Below are 16,842 nucleotides of genomic sequence, written 5' to 3'. Positions count from 1 at the left end.
AGTTTACTTAAAGAGTATACAGGAGGCTGTGACATCCTGGAGGTGGGTCTGCAGGGCTGGTCTGGCTTATGGCAGGCGGGGAGCCTGGGTCTGAGGGAGCTGGCCTTGAGGCTGGGCCATGAGGGCAGGCCTGGAGTGCTGGAGTGTCAGGAGCCTGGGAGCCAGCCTGGTTCCAGGGTAGGTCAAAAGCCTGAGCTGGTGGTAGTTGGCCTAGTGCTGGGCCCAGCCGGAAACCCGGGTTCAAGTGTAGATCACCTGGGGGCCTTCGGAGCTGGCAGGTGTCAGGGTGACTTGGAGACCTGGGTTCGTGGGAGCCCACTGGGAGCCTGGTGCCATGGAAGCTGCTGGAGCCCCTGGAGACAGCAGTTGCTGGGATGAGCCAGAGTCCTGGATGCACACAGAAGTCTTCTGGGAGCCACCTACAGCCATGGGAGCTGGCTCTGGAGTGCAAAGTGAAGCTGGTCTCACTTTTCTCTTTCCTTCCACAGGGACGGTTTCTCTCTCTGCACTGGGCTGCTCAGGCTTGGGGGAGAGGTTATAAGAGTAATGTGAATCTATCTTTCCTACCCTCCTCAAAGCATCTTTTCTTAGTTTTGTGCTTCACCCAGGTGCAATGATCCCTCACCTAGAAACCTTAGTTCTTGTGAAGTATTTCTGTGCACGGACAGCTGTTCAAATTGATTTTTCGGTTCAAATTGTCCCCACAATGCCATTACTCCGATTGGCTCAAATTGATTTTTTGATGGAGGTTGTTAGAGGGGTGATGGGGGGGTAGGGGGGTGGGGGTGAAAATTCTTATGCCGCCATGTTGCTAACATTAGTCTCTGAATGATTACCAGGCGCATTTTTATAGATCAAGTAGTGAATCCCAGAGAGGTCTGTGACCTTCCCAAAGTTCCACAGCCAGTCTGTCCTACTCCCAGCACAGTGCTTGAATCTTCATTTGTTATGAATGTTGAATTCTCTGTGTCCATTGAAATGATCATAGTTTATGTTTCTTAGTTTGTTAATACAGTAGATTATATTGATGCATTTTCAAAGGATTTAAAAAAAAACCCCTTGTATTCCTGGAATAAATTAATCCCACATGGTCATGATGCACTATCTTTTTGTGTATATTGTTGGATTTATTGTGTTAAAATTTTGTTTAGATTTTTGCATCCTTATTTGTCAGGTATTTTGATCAGTAGTTTTCTGGTAATGCTTGTGTCTGTTTTGCTGTCAGGATAATTCTGGCCTCTCAAAATAAATTGCAGAATATTTTATCCTTTTTAGTTTTCTGAAAGAGTTTGGGTAGAATTAGTAATGTATTAAAAAAGAATTGTTTGGTAAAATTCACAAGTGAAATAATCTGGGCTTGGAGCTTTTCTTGTAAGAAGGTTTTAATTGCTAATTTAATTCTCTGATAGATATAGGGCTATTCAGGTTACGGATTTCTTCTTAAGTGATTTTGGTACCTTGTGTATTTCAAAGAATTTATCCATTTTGTGTAAGTTATAAAATTTACTGGCAAAAAATTGTGATATTCTGTTATTTTTTTAAATATTTATGGAATTTATAGTGATATCATTCTCATTCTTGATATCGGTAATTTCTGTCATCTCTTTTTTTTTCTGATCAATCTGGAAAGAAGGTTGTGTAATTTATCTTCTCAAAGAATCAGCTTTGATTTCACCTACCTTTGCTATTGTTTTCCATTTCATTGATTTCTACTCTGACCTTTGTTATTTCTTTTCTTTGGCTTATTTTAGATTTAGTTTGTTCCTCTTTTTTCTAGATTTTTAAGGTGGTAGCTGAAGTTGTTGATTTGAGATTTTTCTTGTAAGACAAGTAATTTTCCCTAATTACTGCTTTAGTGGCTTACCACAGATTTTTGATAAATTGTGTTTTCATTTTCATTCAGTTCAAAATACCTTTTAATTTCCCTTTTGTTTTCTTCTTTGACCCATGGATTCTTTAGATGCATGTTACTTAATTTCCAAATATTTGGGGATTTTTCAGATAACTTTCTGTCATTGAGTTTTAATTTGATTCCACTATATCAGAGTATACACTTTTTATGACTTTAATCATTTTTTTTAAAATTTTTATATTATATTGGAGTATAGTTGATTAACAAAGTTGTGTTAGTTTCAGGTGTACAGCAAAGTGATTCAGTTATACGTATTTTCAAGTTCTTTTTCCATTTAGGTTGTTATAGAATATTGAGCAGGGTTCCCTGTGCTGTACAATAGGGCCTTGTTGGTTATCTGTTTTAAATATAGCAGTGTGTATATGTCAATTCCAAACTCCTAATCTATCCCTCCCCGTGACCCTTCCCCCATAACCATAAGTTTGTTCTCTAACTCTGTGAATCTGTTTCTGTTTTGTAAATAAGTTCATTTGTATAATTTTTTTTTAGATTCCACATATTAGTGATATCATATGATATTTGTCTTTGTCTGTCTGACTTCACTTAGTATGATAATCTCCAGGTCCATTCATGTTGCTGCAAATGCATTATTTCATCCTTTTTAATGGCTGAGTAATATTCCATTGTATATATGTACCACATCTTCTTTATCCATTCCTCAGTTGATGGACATTTAGGTTGCTTCCCTGTCTTGGCTATTGTAAACAGTGCTGCAATGAACATTGAGGTTCATGTATCTTCTTGAATTATGATTTTCTCTGGATATATGCCCAGGAGTGGTGTTGCTGGATCATTTTAAATTTATTAAGACTGGTTTTATGGCACAGGATATGGTCTATCATTGTTTTCAGTGTCCAGTTTAAAATCATGTATTTTCTTCTATTTATGGATGAGTTTTTCTATGAGTGCTAGTTAGATCAAATTGGTTGATTGTGTTGTTCAAGTCTTCTAAATCCTTTCTGATTTTCTATCTTCTTGTTGTATCAATACTTGAAAGAATGGTACTGAAACCTCTGATGATGATTGTGGATATATCTGTTTCTCCTTATAGTTCTATCAGTTTTTACTTTATGCATTTTGAAGCTCTGTTATTAAGTGAATAAACATTTGTAATTTTTATATTCTCTTGATGAATCAATCCCTTTATCATTGTGAAATGGTTGTCTGTATACATGTTACATTTTTTGCTCCAAAATCTTTTTTCTGGTATTAATATAACTTTCTCAGCTTTCTTCTGATTAATGTTAGAATGATTTACCATTTTTTATTTTTTTACTCTTATATTACTTGTGCCGTTATATTTAAAATGGGTTTCTTGTAGACAGCATGTATTTAGGTCTTTATTCTTTTCTTTTTCTTTTTTTTTTTCCTAATCCAATCTGACATTGTTATCTTTACATTGGGGTGTTTAGACCATTTATGTTTAATATGATATTGTTGTGGTTAGGTTTAAGTTTATCATTGTGCTATTTGTTTTCTATTGTTTCAGTTTTCTTTGTTTCCTTTCTTCTCTTTTTCTATCTTCTTTTAGATTGAGTGTATTTATAATTCCATTTTATTTCTTTTGTTGGTTTATTATAACTCTTTTGTTAATTTAGTGATTACTTTAGGGTTTATATATTTATATTTAACATATCACAGTGTGCCCTCAAGTGCTATTCTAACACTTCATATACAGTAAAAGAACCTTATATAGTATACTTTTATTTCTCTCCTCCAAGTCTTTATGCTATATTGTCATACATTTTACTCATATACATAAGTTTCATGATTCATTGTTATTTTCCTAAAAGAGTAATTATCCTTTAAGTATATTTAATTAATAGCTTTATTGTTTACTCATGTACTTACATTTTTGGTGTTCTTCATTCTTTTGCATACATCCATATTTTCATCTGATTTCATTATCTTTCTGCCTGAAGGATATATTTTATTATTTCTTATATTTCAGGTTTGTTAATGATGAATTCTTTCTGCTTTTGCTTTTGTAAGCTATTATGGCTGGGTACAGTATTCTAGATTGGCATATTTTTCTTTTAGTAATTTAAAGATGTTGCCCCTGTGTCTTGCTTACATTAGCAATTTATTGTGTTTGAGGTTTATTAAGCTTCTTGGATCTATGGGTTTACTGTTTTAGCCCATCTGGAAAATTTGGGGCCATTATTTTTCTCTCTCTCCATCTTGTTTCTCCTTCAGTGACTCTAAAAGTATATGTATTCAGCCACTTGAAATTGTTCTTTATCTCACTGACAGTCTTTTCATTTTTAAAAATTATTTCTTTTTGTTTGTTTCCTTTTGGATAGTTTCTAGTGCTATGTCTTCATTGCCTTCTGCAGTGTCTAATTTACTGTTAATCTATGCAGTGATTTTTTTTTAACTCAGACATTGTAATTTTCTATTTATTTAGTTTTGGTTGCTTTGGGTCTTTATTGATGTGTGTGGGCTTTTTCTAGTTGTGTCGAGTGGGGGCTACTCTTTGTTGTGGTGCGCCGGCTTCTCATTGCAGTGGCTTCTCTTGTTGTGGAGCACGGGGTCTAGGAGCGCAGGCTTCAGTAGTTGTGGCACGCAGGCTCAGTAGTTGTGGCTCATGGGCTCTAGAGCACAGGCTCAGTAGTTGTGGCACATGGGCTTAGTTGCTCTGGGGCATGTGGGATCTTGCTGGACCAGGGATCGAAACTGTCCCCTGCATTGGCACATTGGCAGGAGGATCCTTAACCACTGTGCCACCAGGGAAGTCTCAGACATTGTAATTTTCATCTTAGGAAGTTCAATTTGTTTTTTTGTTTTTTTAAACATTTATTTTAAATTAATTAATTTATTTATTTTTGGCTGCATTGGGTCTTCATTGCTGCACGTGGGCTTTCCCTAGTTTCATTGAGTGGGGGCTACTCTTCATCATGGTGAGCGGGCTTCTCATTGCAGTGGCTTCTCTTGTTGCGGAGCTCTAAGCTCACGGGCTTCAGTAGTTGTGGCACATGGGCTAAAGTACTTGTGACTCATGGGCTCTAGAGCACAGGCTCAGTAGTTGTGGTGCACGGGCTTTGTTACTCTGCACAGCATGTGGGATCTTCCCGGACCAGAGCTCAAACCCGTGTCCCCTGCATTCGCAGGTGGATTCTTAACCAGTGTGCCACCAGGGAAGTCCCGGGAAGTTCAATTTGGATCTGGCTAGTATATGGCATGTCATAACTTTTTTGATGTATAGAATAGAGTTATAATAATGGTTTTGATGTCCTTGTTTCCTAATTCTAACATCTGTATCAGTTCTGGGTCAGTTTAAGTGGGTTGATTTCTCTCCTCATTATGTGTTGAATTTCCTTCTTCTTTGCATGCCAGGTAAGTTTTGATTAAATGCCAGACATTGTGATGTTTGCCTTGTTGGGTTCTGGGTACTTTTGTATTCCTATAAATATTTTTGAACTCTATTTTGGGCCACAGTTAAGTTATTTGGAAACAGCTTGATTCTTTTGGGTCTTACTTTTAAGATTTCTTAGATGGACCCAGAGCAGTGTTTAGTCTAGGGCTAATTATTCCCTACTACTGAGACAAGACCCTTCAGTGTGTTCTACACAGTGGCCCATGAATTATGAGATTTTCCAGTGTGACTGGGAGGAATGGGCACTATTTCTGGCCCCTATACGAGCAATGGGCATTGTTCTGTCTAATCCTCTTGGGTTGGTAGGCTCCTTACATACATCCATTAACCAGTACTTTGCTGAGTATTGAAAGGGGACCCTACACAGATCTCTTCAATTTTCTCTCTGTACAGCTCTCTCCTCTCCATTACTCTATCCTATAAACTCTAGTCACTTTCATCTCCCTGGACTAAGGACTCTGCCTTCTCAATTTAGGGAATCTTCCAGGCATCTCCCTGCAGTGACCTAGAAACTCTCTGAAGACAGGAAGCTGCAGAAATGTTAGGGCTCACAGAATTTGTTTTCCATATTTCAAGATCTCTGTTGCCAGATTTCCAGTTTGAAAACTTGTTGTATGTTCTTTTCTTTTAAAAAAATCCTTCATGTTTCAGGTAGTAGGGTAAATAAATCTAGTCTCTGTTTCTCTATCCAGTCCAGAAATGGAAATCCAAGATTCTTCCTTCTGATTGTCTAGGAACCAGTGTTCTGATCCAAGAGTTCCTTTTTTTTGATAGAGATGAAACTTCTTTTTAGTTCATGGTCTGGGGACACCCCACAGAGATATTACCCCTTCTTCTTCCTGCTGCCGTTCAGAAGTTTGAAGATAATGACATATCTGCCACCATCTTTACAGGTTCTTCTAATTCTTCCTTGTGCTACTTGACTTTAATTCTCTCCACCATCCACTTCTTGAATTTTTCAGTGGACAATTGTCTTTAAAGAAGCAGGATAATGACTCTTAGGTCTTTATAATTTGGTATCCTTCCACAGTGCCTGACGTACATAAATGTTCAGTGTTCACTGAATTGAATTGTATGTGGGTAGGCATATACATGTTTTAACTTTTCAACTCTGATGTTAATTCTTTGAGAACCGTGTGGTCTTATGAGGTCTTACGTAGTTCTAGAGACTAGCTGAGTATATAGTAAGCCTTCTAAAATGTGTATGACTAATTGATGCTGTAGATGATTGGCAGTGGATATCTGAAGCAGAAACCTCATCTCTTTGCCTCCATGCCACTTTTACTATGTCTCAACAATCTCAAAAGTGAACTTGGACCAAATTTGAAAATTTCAGTCTACTTGACTGAACTTTATCTTAGAGGTTACAGCCGAATTAAGGAGCATGGGCTATTTTTTTTTTCCCCAAAAACCTGGCTTCTGCTTTCAGTTTCTACCACTTCTCGCTGAGAAATCTAGGGCCAGTCGACATCCTTTCTGGGTCTCAGTTTCCCTATCTGTGGAATGGGGAAAATAACACCTATTTCGTTAGCTACTTTGAGAGTCAAATGTAGCACAGTTCTTGAGACATGGTAAGTATTGATAAATGCTAATTGCTTCTAATTTCCATGAATTAAAAAAAGAAAAAGGAAAATTCAATGTTAGGAAGAAAACAAACAATAAAATAAGGTTTAAGACTTGTTTTGTTAGAGAGTTAGGATTGCGCACACATTTGGCCAGGTGAGGCCAGAATAAGGAAATGAGGGCTTTCTCTTTGATCTCTCTGGATTTTTGCTGGCAGCCGAGTGCAGTGCTGTAATTGTTTATTTATTCACAAGCTCACGCATGCGTGTGCACAGATATACATGCATACACACATTCTCTCTCTCTCACACACACATGCTTTATGACTGCCATCTGTTCAACACCCTTTTGAACTAGCTGTTGAAACGCGGACTCTCCCTCCCTGTCTCCTTCTCCTGCCCCCCACCCCTGGGTTTGGCGCCCTCTTTGTTTCCTTCAGAGAAGCTATTGCTCTGTCGGTCCTGGGACTCTATTGGGAAAGCCAAGCATAACTAGCCTCCTGTTCCAGTTGTTTTGAGCAGAGACGGGGCTTGTTTTGGGGGGTGGCTGAATTCCCCGCACGCTAATCTGTCATCGATATTAAAAACAGACGTCTGGTTCTCCCCCGTGGCCTCATCAGAGCAATTGGCATGGGTTTCAGCCTCTTGGGCAGGGCTAGATGCAGGGGGGTGGGAATAAGAAGGCGGGGTGAGGCACAAGAAAATTTAATGAATCCAAATACCATGCTTGACCTACGGAGAAAAAGGCTGAGGAAGACGGGAGCGGGGCTTGTCCCGAGGTTACACACATGAGCTAGTGGGAGAGTCAGTGCTAGAATGGGGGCTCTGGTTTCTTTACCTGCTCTCCCTGCCAAGTCCAAATATCTTTCCACCAGTGATATTACCTCTGGTGTGCTTTGTTCTTGTTGAGAATAAACCAAGAAGCAAATGGAAATTAGGGGATATAGGGTATCTATGTGTCTGGGCAGGATGGAGTATATAGACGTATGATGGCAGCTGGGGGGCTCTTCTAGAGAACGTAGCTCTTCAGACTCATTGCTTCTTTGTCATACATGCCAGCTTCTGAGAATCCCAAAACTTTAGAGTAGCAGGACCTCAGCAGTGAGTCCAACTCCCTCACTGTAAGGATCAGAAAAGGAAAGACAAGAAGTGGAAGGGTCTCACCCAACGTCATAACCTCCTACCACACTCCCCTGAATTTTCTTTGGTCAGCTGCTGGAATATTTTTTAACCTTTTAAAAATCAGAGACTTCTCTCTCTCCCCATGGGATTCCCAGCTTCACTTTGGGTTTTGGTTCAGGACTGGAAGGCCAGCTGGCTCTGTCAGCCCCCGCACGAGACAGCGGGCCCTCTCTACCATCCCCCACATCTGCCCACAAAAGGCAGCAACATCTGGAGCCGGTCAGTGCCCCTTTCTGTCCTGGCATGTGGGAGCCTGATGGGCTGCTCCCCAGCTTATCAGCACCAGGCTCCCCTCCTGCCAACTCTCAGTTCTTATCTCTGTGTCTTCCTTTCTCTATCCTCGCTCTCTCCTTCCTCCCTTCCTTCTTTTCCTCTATTTATGTGTGTCCCTCTTGACATCTTTCTCTCTGTCTCCTCTTTTTCCTTTTTTACTTCATGCCACCTTCTGCCTATGTCTCAGTCTATCTTTTCCTGTCTTTATCTCTTCAAGCTGCTTAGGCATGAGCTGCTCATCTAGATTCATCTAGATCTGGGTCAAGAATAATATCCCGAAGGGTCAGAAGACACCTGTCTCCATCCCCAACACAATTCTCTAAACCCTCCCTCCCTGTTTCCATTAAGTCTAATCTACAACTGAAAGGACACCGCCCACACCCTCTCCCTGCACACTCACCATCCCATCTTAGACCGATGACCTTCTCAAAGGGGAGCAGTTATGGAGGTGGGTTTCTGTGGGGAATAACTCAAAGCAAAGGACAGCAAGGCCTCACATCCCCCAGTAGCTGACAGGATGGTGGCAGCAGCGGCTGTGATGGAGTGATTACATCGGAGCTGTTTATGAAATTCTGTGGAAATTACTCATAGCTCCTCAAGCAGTGCAGGCCATGGCTGAGCCCTACTCTTTGTCTGAGAAGCTAGAATAGCCCTCACCCGCCTGCTGTCTGCCTGCCCTGGACCAACTTGAGGGAGGTGATGTCATTGGAGACGGCCCCACTCCCTCAGCTAGAGTGGAGGAGGGTGAAGGAAATATGTTTTACAGGGTGAGGTACAAACTGACATGCCTGCAAACATCTGGAACTGATCTCAGGTCCTCAGAAAATGTTTCTGTCACTCCAGCTGCTCTTTGGGTGAGAGGTTTCTAAAGTCAAGGGCCTCCAAAGGGAAAAGGTACTTGGAGGGTCTTAATTCTCTCCATTCCCCCATGCCACCCAACCTGCCTTCTATGTCACCGAGTGTTTTGTTTTATTTTGTTTTTTTAACAGTTCACGAAACACGCTCATTTGTTTCATTCATGTATATGGAGCTCTTACTGTGGTCCAGACACTGTAGGGTGTGCTGGGCATGGAATAGGAGCAAGGAAGCCATGAATTCTGCCCTCATGGAGTTTATAAGTCTACTAGGAGGTAAATACAGTTTAGCAAGAAATTACCCTAAAGCATGGTAGGAGATGAGACAACTCAGATACTGTAAGAGCACAGAGTAGAGGTTTCTAACTCAGTCTAGTGGCGTCGGTAAAGGCTATGCAGAGGAAGTGAGGCAATTGTTCAAGATTCTGGTCCCAGTAATTAATCATACTAGTCAAACCTCACTTGAGACTATCAGCACCCCCACGTGGAGCTCGCCCTCTGGTGAGAAAGTTTTCCCTTTCTCCCTGCTGCCACCTGTCACCATGCTTGACCTTCGTAGCAGCTGCCCATTATAGACGCCAAGAGAAGCAAAGCTAGCTTTCCCTCTGTACTCCCCAGAACCTCCTCCTAGGCCAGGGAAGAATTATGGTAGGTAGGTGCCTACCTCCCGTCCAAAGACTTTGGCAGGATTAAAGCCGTCCTTCCTTATGACCCTGAAATGCAGTCATTCCCCAAAAGATAAAGTAAAATAGAGTCCAGCCTTCATCTTCTTGCTGCAACTGGAACTGATGCTCTAAGTATCAAAGCTGCTGGGTTTGAGTTTTCTCTCCATCTGTGCTCTTGTCATCACAGTAGATGTGTTCAGGTCCTCCGGGGTTCCGTGCCCTACCACCCAGTCTCTTACTTCCTTAGCCTGCTCATCTCCATGAACTTGCTTCCGGTCTAGCTCAGCCACCCACTCCTAGTGCACACCCTGGAGTTGTCCTCATGTGATGAGGTCCCGTCAAAATCATTAGCTCCATTATCCCACTCTCTTTTATCCTGTTTGTTTTTTATCTCTCACCCCTACCATATCTGTCTTTTAACTCAATATGATTCCCTGCTCCTAGGTATCACTGCTCTATCTCCATCTATCAGTTCCAACTATTTTTTAGTCATCGCCCTATCCATGTGAAATGGACTGAATGTTTATGTCCCCCTAAAATTCATATGTTGAAATCCTAACCCCCAAGGTGATGGTATTAACAGGTGGGGCACTTGGTCAGTGATAAGGTCATGAGGGCAGGTCTTCATGAATTGGATCAGTGCCCTTTTAAAAGACACCCCAGAGAAATCCCTCACTCTTCTACCTTGTGAAGTTACAGTGAGAAGAAGGCCATCTATGAGGAAGTGGACCCAAAGCCTACTGATGTCTTGATCTTGGACTTTCCAGCCTCCAGAACTATCAGAAATACATTTCTGTTGCTTATAAGCTACCCATCTATGGTATTTTGTTGTAGCAACCCGGAAGGACTGAGACACCATGGTAGAGTTCATGGCTCATATTTTAATCACTGTTCTCAACCACCTCCTGATCTCTCTTGCCTTTCTGTTCTTCCGTTGCCCTGCTTGGCCAAACCCCTACACTGGATACACGCAGCAGCTCTCCATCCTCTCCTCTGCTAGTACATACATCAAACAGCTAGTGAGAAGCACACAGTTGAGAATATTTGGCACAAATATATCATCAGTCACCAATGTCAGCCAGGCTCTTCATGCTACCAGGCAATCCTACTAGACTTCTCCTATCAATTTACTTTCTCTTTGACCAGTCTTCAATTCATGGCACCTTATTCTTCCCCCTCTCTCAGCAAATAATCTTGGGTCCTCATTTTCAGAGAAAATAGTATAGGGAGTAGGTAAACTTTCCTCCTTAACTATTTTAAATCTGTATGTTTCTTTCTGCATATTCTTCCCCTTCCCTCCTGTAGCAATGTAGGAGGTGCCCTTCTTCCTCTGTAAAGTTAATCCTTCTGTTGCACTGTTTCCTATACCCTACTAAATTTCTAGGAAATTTGACATATCAATTATCCCTCTATATTCTATGCTTCCAATCTCTCCTTCTTTAGATTATTTTTACCATCGTTTAAATGTGCTTATATGTTTTTCTTAAAAAAAAAAGCATTCCATCTTACACTCTCATAACTATCTCACTCCTCTTCTTTATAAACACACTTTTGAAAGTAGAGTCTGCAGTGGCTGACTCCATTTCTTCACTTTCCACTGGTTCCTTAACTCCCTCCACTCTGTCTCCTGCTACCTCCAAGTTTACTGAAACATTCTTCTCCACAAACATCTGTAACCTCCATGTCATTAAATCCAATGACATTTTTTTCTGGGGGTGGGGCATAGACTTACTTGATGTCTTCAAGCATTCTACAGGATTCATCATTCTCTTCTGAAACCTTTGCTTTTTTGGTTTCTTTGACACCATGTTCTCCCTCCTGGTTTTACACCCGCCTCTCGGACTCCACCTCAGCCTCCCTTGCAGACTGGGTCCTCCCCATCTGCTCTTTAAATCCTAGAGCAGCTTAGATCTTGGTCTTTTATCTTCATTTTTCAATTTAAACTCTCTCTGGGCTAACATCCACTCCCATAGTTATAATCAGTATAATCACTGCTCTTACATTTGTGTTTCCACCTCATTCTTCTGAACTGTCTGTTCATATCCAGCTGACTAGAAGCATCTGCAACTTGATGTCTCACAAGCAATTCAAACCCAACACATACAAAACTGAACTTGTTAGCATCTCCCCACTAGTGTGCTCCTGTCTACATGCTCATTTACTCTCTCTATAACTGGTACCACTATAAATTCAGTTCCTTGAAGCAAAATCCCAAGGTTTAACTCTTTTCTCTAGTTCATCCTCATATTCAATTTACAACCAAGTTGTTTTGCTTTGATCTCCATTATCTTTTTTCCCCAGTTTTATTGAAATATAATTGACATACAACATTCTCTCTTGAATCTATTCCTTTGTTTCTATTCTCATTGCATGGTCTAAACCACCCATCATCTCTTGCAATGACTTTCTAATTAGTCTTCATATCAGCCACTTTTTATCCCTTTCAGTTATCAATTCTGAAGCCAGAGTTACCCTTCAAAATGCAGCTTTGGATCCTATCCAGTGCCTAGAACAGTGCCTGGCATATCATAAACACTCAATAAATATTTGATGAATATCTGATTTATAAGTATCATTTTCTTAATTTACACCCTTTAAGAGCTTTCCATAACTCTTCTAACTAAATGGAAAAAAAATGTTGACATGGCCTTTAAGGTTATGAATAACTGTTCTTGCCTACTTCTCCAGTCTTCTATCTGCTCTTGATAGCACTGATTTTCTTTCCCACTTAGGTCTATACACTCAGGTCTCAGCTTAAATGTCATTTATCAGAATCTTCAGATTATATTTGGCCCTTTCTTTAATTATGTGAACTTTTAGCATTTAATACTCTTCTTGTAGCACTTACTATAAATATGACGAATGCATTTTGATTTGAGGGAAGAAAGGTTGAGCATTTTCCCTTCTCGCTAGAATACTAGCTCCTCTGAAGTGGAGTTATGTTCATCTTTTTTCATGACTGTAGCCCAGTGCCTAGTAAAATGCCAGACGTATAGGAGGCACCCAATAAGGACCTGAAGTGTGGGCAGGAAGGAATGAGATGAAGTGAAGGTTGAGAAGTACATGAGGATGGAGAGTATTCCAGGTAGAGGGAAAAGCATGTGCAGTGACCTTAAAGTATAAAAGGGTTGCGTGCTCAAGTTTAAATTTTGAGTGGCAGAAATAAAAGAGAAGGGACTATAGCAGGGGTGAAATTACAGGGAGTTGTTTAAGGCATGCTAAAGAGTGAAAGTTTCATCACCCTGGCTGCTCTGTGGAAGATGAGTTGAAGGGCCTTTGAATCCATTATCTCATTTTATCTGCAAATTCTTCCTTCCAAGCGGCAGGGAATTATTATCTCCATTTACAGGTGAGGGAGTTGAAGATAAGGCTTGTGAACTTGATAGTTGAAGGTCAAACTTCTAAGAAGAGTGGGGTCAGGAATTGAATTTGAGTCTCCTGACTGTTTAATCCACATTTCTTTCTCACTGGCAGTGTAGTACTAACCAGAGGCAAGGAGCCCCTGGATTGGGGGAGCAAAGAGAATGGCTGAATGGTCTTTTCCTACAGAACTTTATTGCCCTATAGGAAAGGATTCTGTGTGGCAGTAGGGGTTAGACCAGGTGGCCCAGTCCGTAGAACTAAGACTCAGCTTCTGTTGCCCACCTGGAGAGATGGCCAACATGGAACTGAGAAGAGGCATCAAAGAGATAGCCCTAAGGTGAAAAGAGAGTGTAAGAAAAGGGGTACACCTGTAAGGTCTCTCCATCTTCCACCTGACGTGGGGAGGTGGGAGAGAAGTAGATTTTCCTTCTAAGACATTATTGACTGACTTGAAAGAAAAGCTTAGTTAATTACTTTTCCATTATGCCTCAACTCTTTGTTTTCTTCCCGACTAAGACCACTCTAGATAATTCCAATATAACTTCCTCACCAGGCTCCCCTGCTTCTAGTCTTGTCCCTATATTCAGTCTTCTTCATACTGCCATTCTTATCTGTCTATACCAGTGTTTCCCAAAACACCCCCCCCCATATGCGACTTTCCTAAGGAAAAAAAAATCAGTACTAAACATCAATATTTCTCAGTATCGTTGTGAGCAACCAATGGAATGATATATGATGTGTGTGAGATGCTTGGTGCATCGAAGATATACAGTAATCACTCATCCTCTTCCCTTTGTTCTTACCATCTTTGAAAACATTCATAATGCTCCTACTCATCTGAAATAATTTGCCTTAAACTAGGTAGCAAACCAGTGGCTACATAGCATTCTTTTTTAATATTTGAGTACATTGTCATCATTTGAAATCTGCAAGATTTTTAAATAAAAATCTGGATTCCTGGCTTCTGCTGAAAAAGGGTAGGTTTTGTTAATCTTGGGCTCATATTCCCACATGGCAGCAGTAGACAAGAGAGTTGAGCTTCCCCCTTTAGAGAATGCATGGACACTCTAGTTTGCCATAATCCCCTTCTTCCAGGTTGTCTGACATTCAACCTGCTACATTAATTTGTGTTCTCTGCTTTGCCCCTGTGGATATGCAAATGTGTCATCTCTAACTTAGGCCAGGGACAGGGAGCTCTCTTCCCTTGAGAGTTTTGTATTCGCCACTTCTTGGAATGTTTTTGCCTGCTATTTGCCATACATGGACAGGGGGTTTGAGCCGATTGTCAAATCATAACAGAAATGTCTTATTAAAATTGCTTTTAAAAAGATTGCTTTAATTTTTGAATTTTACTATGTTCCCCACAAGACTTCTAGTTCTGTGAAGGTATCCCTGTAGTTGATCACTGAATTCATTTGTTCATTCTCACCTAGTACAGAGTATGGTTTGCAGTAGAAGCCTAGTGGGTAACCATTAAAGAAATACACTAAATGAATGAAGTAGAGATGCTGTGGTAAACTCATTTAATCTTCAAAATAATTCTATGATGAAGTTACTATTGTTCTAATTTTCACAAAAGCAGAAACTGAGGCACAGAAGTAGTCCACTGCATCATATGCTTTCTAGAATCCTAAAATATCATACTTACAAGATCCTTACAGATCAGTTAAGCCAATCTCCTCAGTTCAGTTGAAGAAGCTGAACTTCAGAAGTCAAGGAACTTCCTCTCAGTCTCCTGGTAAGTTCAGGCTAGCACATAGGCAGGATCTCCTGGCCCCCAGCCCAGCATTGCTTCCCATACCATGTGCCCTTAGGAGTATCCGGGCTTGGATTTGGCCACCAATCGCATTTCCAGTCTTCATAAACTTCCTGTGATTGAATTCCCTCTTCCTGAGTCATCCTGTCCTGTCTCTCAAGGGAGAGATTCTGGGTACATCCCTGGAGCTATGTGAGATCAGGTCAAGGAGTTGTGTTCACCTGACCCCAAACTCCCCAGGAAGAACTCAATTAACCTGCCCTGATCCAGCCTCACCCATCTCCGTGGGAGAAGGTGAGGGTGGAGTACCCTGGAAAGAAGGAATTTGGTTATTAACCAACAAAGAAGATGGGCTTATAAGAGAGTTATTATGGGCCCTATTGTAATTGTCCTTTAATCCATAATTTCCAGGTTTCTCTCCAGGCTTGTGTTTGGAGACTGTTGACCCACTTAAAAGCCTCAGGCACAGCTGACATCAGTGTTGTAGGAGAGCTTTCCAACACATAAGAATTCCCTGGGAGTATTACCTCCATGATTCCAAAGGGCCTTTTAGAATCACAGGAAATCTGAAAGGAACCATAAGAGATCACAGATAAACCTCTACCCGGTGTCCACCACCCACCCTTCACCTCTTACTCAGTCATTACAGATGATGAATAAGACTCAGAGAGGAGAAGTGACTTGACTGAGGTCATTCAAAGTTCATGATTTAATTCTGTAAACCTAGAGGACATAACAAGAGTCCTGGAATAATTACTGCCCTCAACACTGACCATACAGGTGCCAAAGAGTTGGATCACAATACCTATGGATTTGGGTTCACTTACTTATTATTTCAGACCCCAGGCCACAGTCATCTTTTGGGAGTGTCTGAGTTCCGGACAGAAAGCCTTCAAGAAAGGAGCATACCATTTTCAAAGGCCAGAAAAGACAGAGGCCATACATTCTTGTAGGCAAGGACATAAATTCCTTTATATAACCATCCTTGATACATATTTCCTTTATATTTGGAAAAGAGAACAATACAACTCAAACTCTTTCCCTTCTTGAGTTGGCTTTTAGGAAGCTCATAACTAACCTAACGTGTAAGGGCAGAGCTGGGAGTTGTTTGGATTGCTAGCACCTTCATAGCAATTGGTTTTTTCATCCCATTGTCATCTTCACTTAGAGGTCTCTCTGACCACCCAAATGTAAGGTTGCTTCTCTGTCACTCCTGTCACATCCCCCCGTATTACTGCTCTCACATCCCTTATCATTCTCTGAAATCTCATTTATTTATGTTTTTGCCCATTTATTTTTTGTTCCCCTGCTCTTGAATGTAAGCTTTACAAGGGTGAGGACCTTGACTGTCTCAATCCATGCTATATCCCTAGCACCGAAAATACGAATTATGCTGTTATCAGAGCTCATGAAACCAGGCAGTTAAAACCACCATGAGTGAAGAAGCAGAAAGTTATCCAACATAAAGAGAGCCAAAGCGAGGGTGAAGCAAGAGGGGGAGCATCTGTTAAGCACCTGCTCTGTATTAGAACTTCGTAGTCACTATGGAAAGTGTAAAGCTAATGAAAGGGAAAGGGAAGAGAACCAACGTTTATTGAGCGTTTATATACCAGGTGTCTTTATAATATTTAATCATCAGAGTTATTCTGAAAAGTAGTTATTATTATCTTTATTTGACAGCTGGGAAAACCGAGGTTCAGGGGGCAGAGTCACTTGCCAAGGCGCATATAGTTGTCCAGTGACAGTGTTAGGATTTGAACCCAACTCTTTGTCCCTACTCTTGATAGCTCCCAGGGAATCCCTGAAGGGGGCAGAACTAAAAACAAGTTTTTTAAATGAAAAAAAGGAGAGGATTATGTAATTAAAAAGAAACACAATTTTTAAGAGGTGTGTTTTTGA

The 16,842-nt window shown here is 40.8% G+C and overlaps 1 protein-coding gene across 6 annotated transcripts in view; it reads left to right on the top strand.

Annotated features, from left to right (window-relative positions):
- The window catches only part of ASTN2 (astrotactin 2), a 917,697-nt gene that overhangs the window by 762,913 nt on the left and 137,942 nt on the right, over nucleotides 1-16,842 (top strand). The gene's annotated exons all lie outside the window — the stretch shown is intronic.

Source organism: Orcinus orca, chromosome 6 (assembly GCF_937001465.1).
Source record: "Orcinus orca chromosome 6, mOrcOrc1.1, whole genome shotgun sequence".
Classification (NCBI taxonomy): Eukaryota; Metazoa; Chordata; class Mammalia; order Artiodactyla; family Delphinidae; genus Orcinus; species Orcinus orca.
Note: the sequence above shows the minus strand (reverse complement) of the source record. Positions and strands in the feature narration are given on the sequence as shown.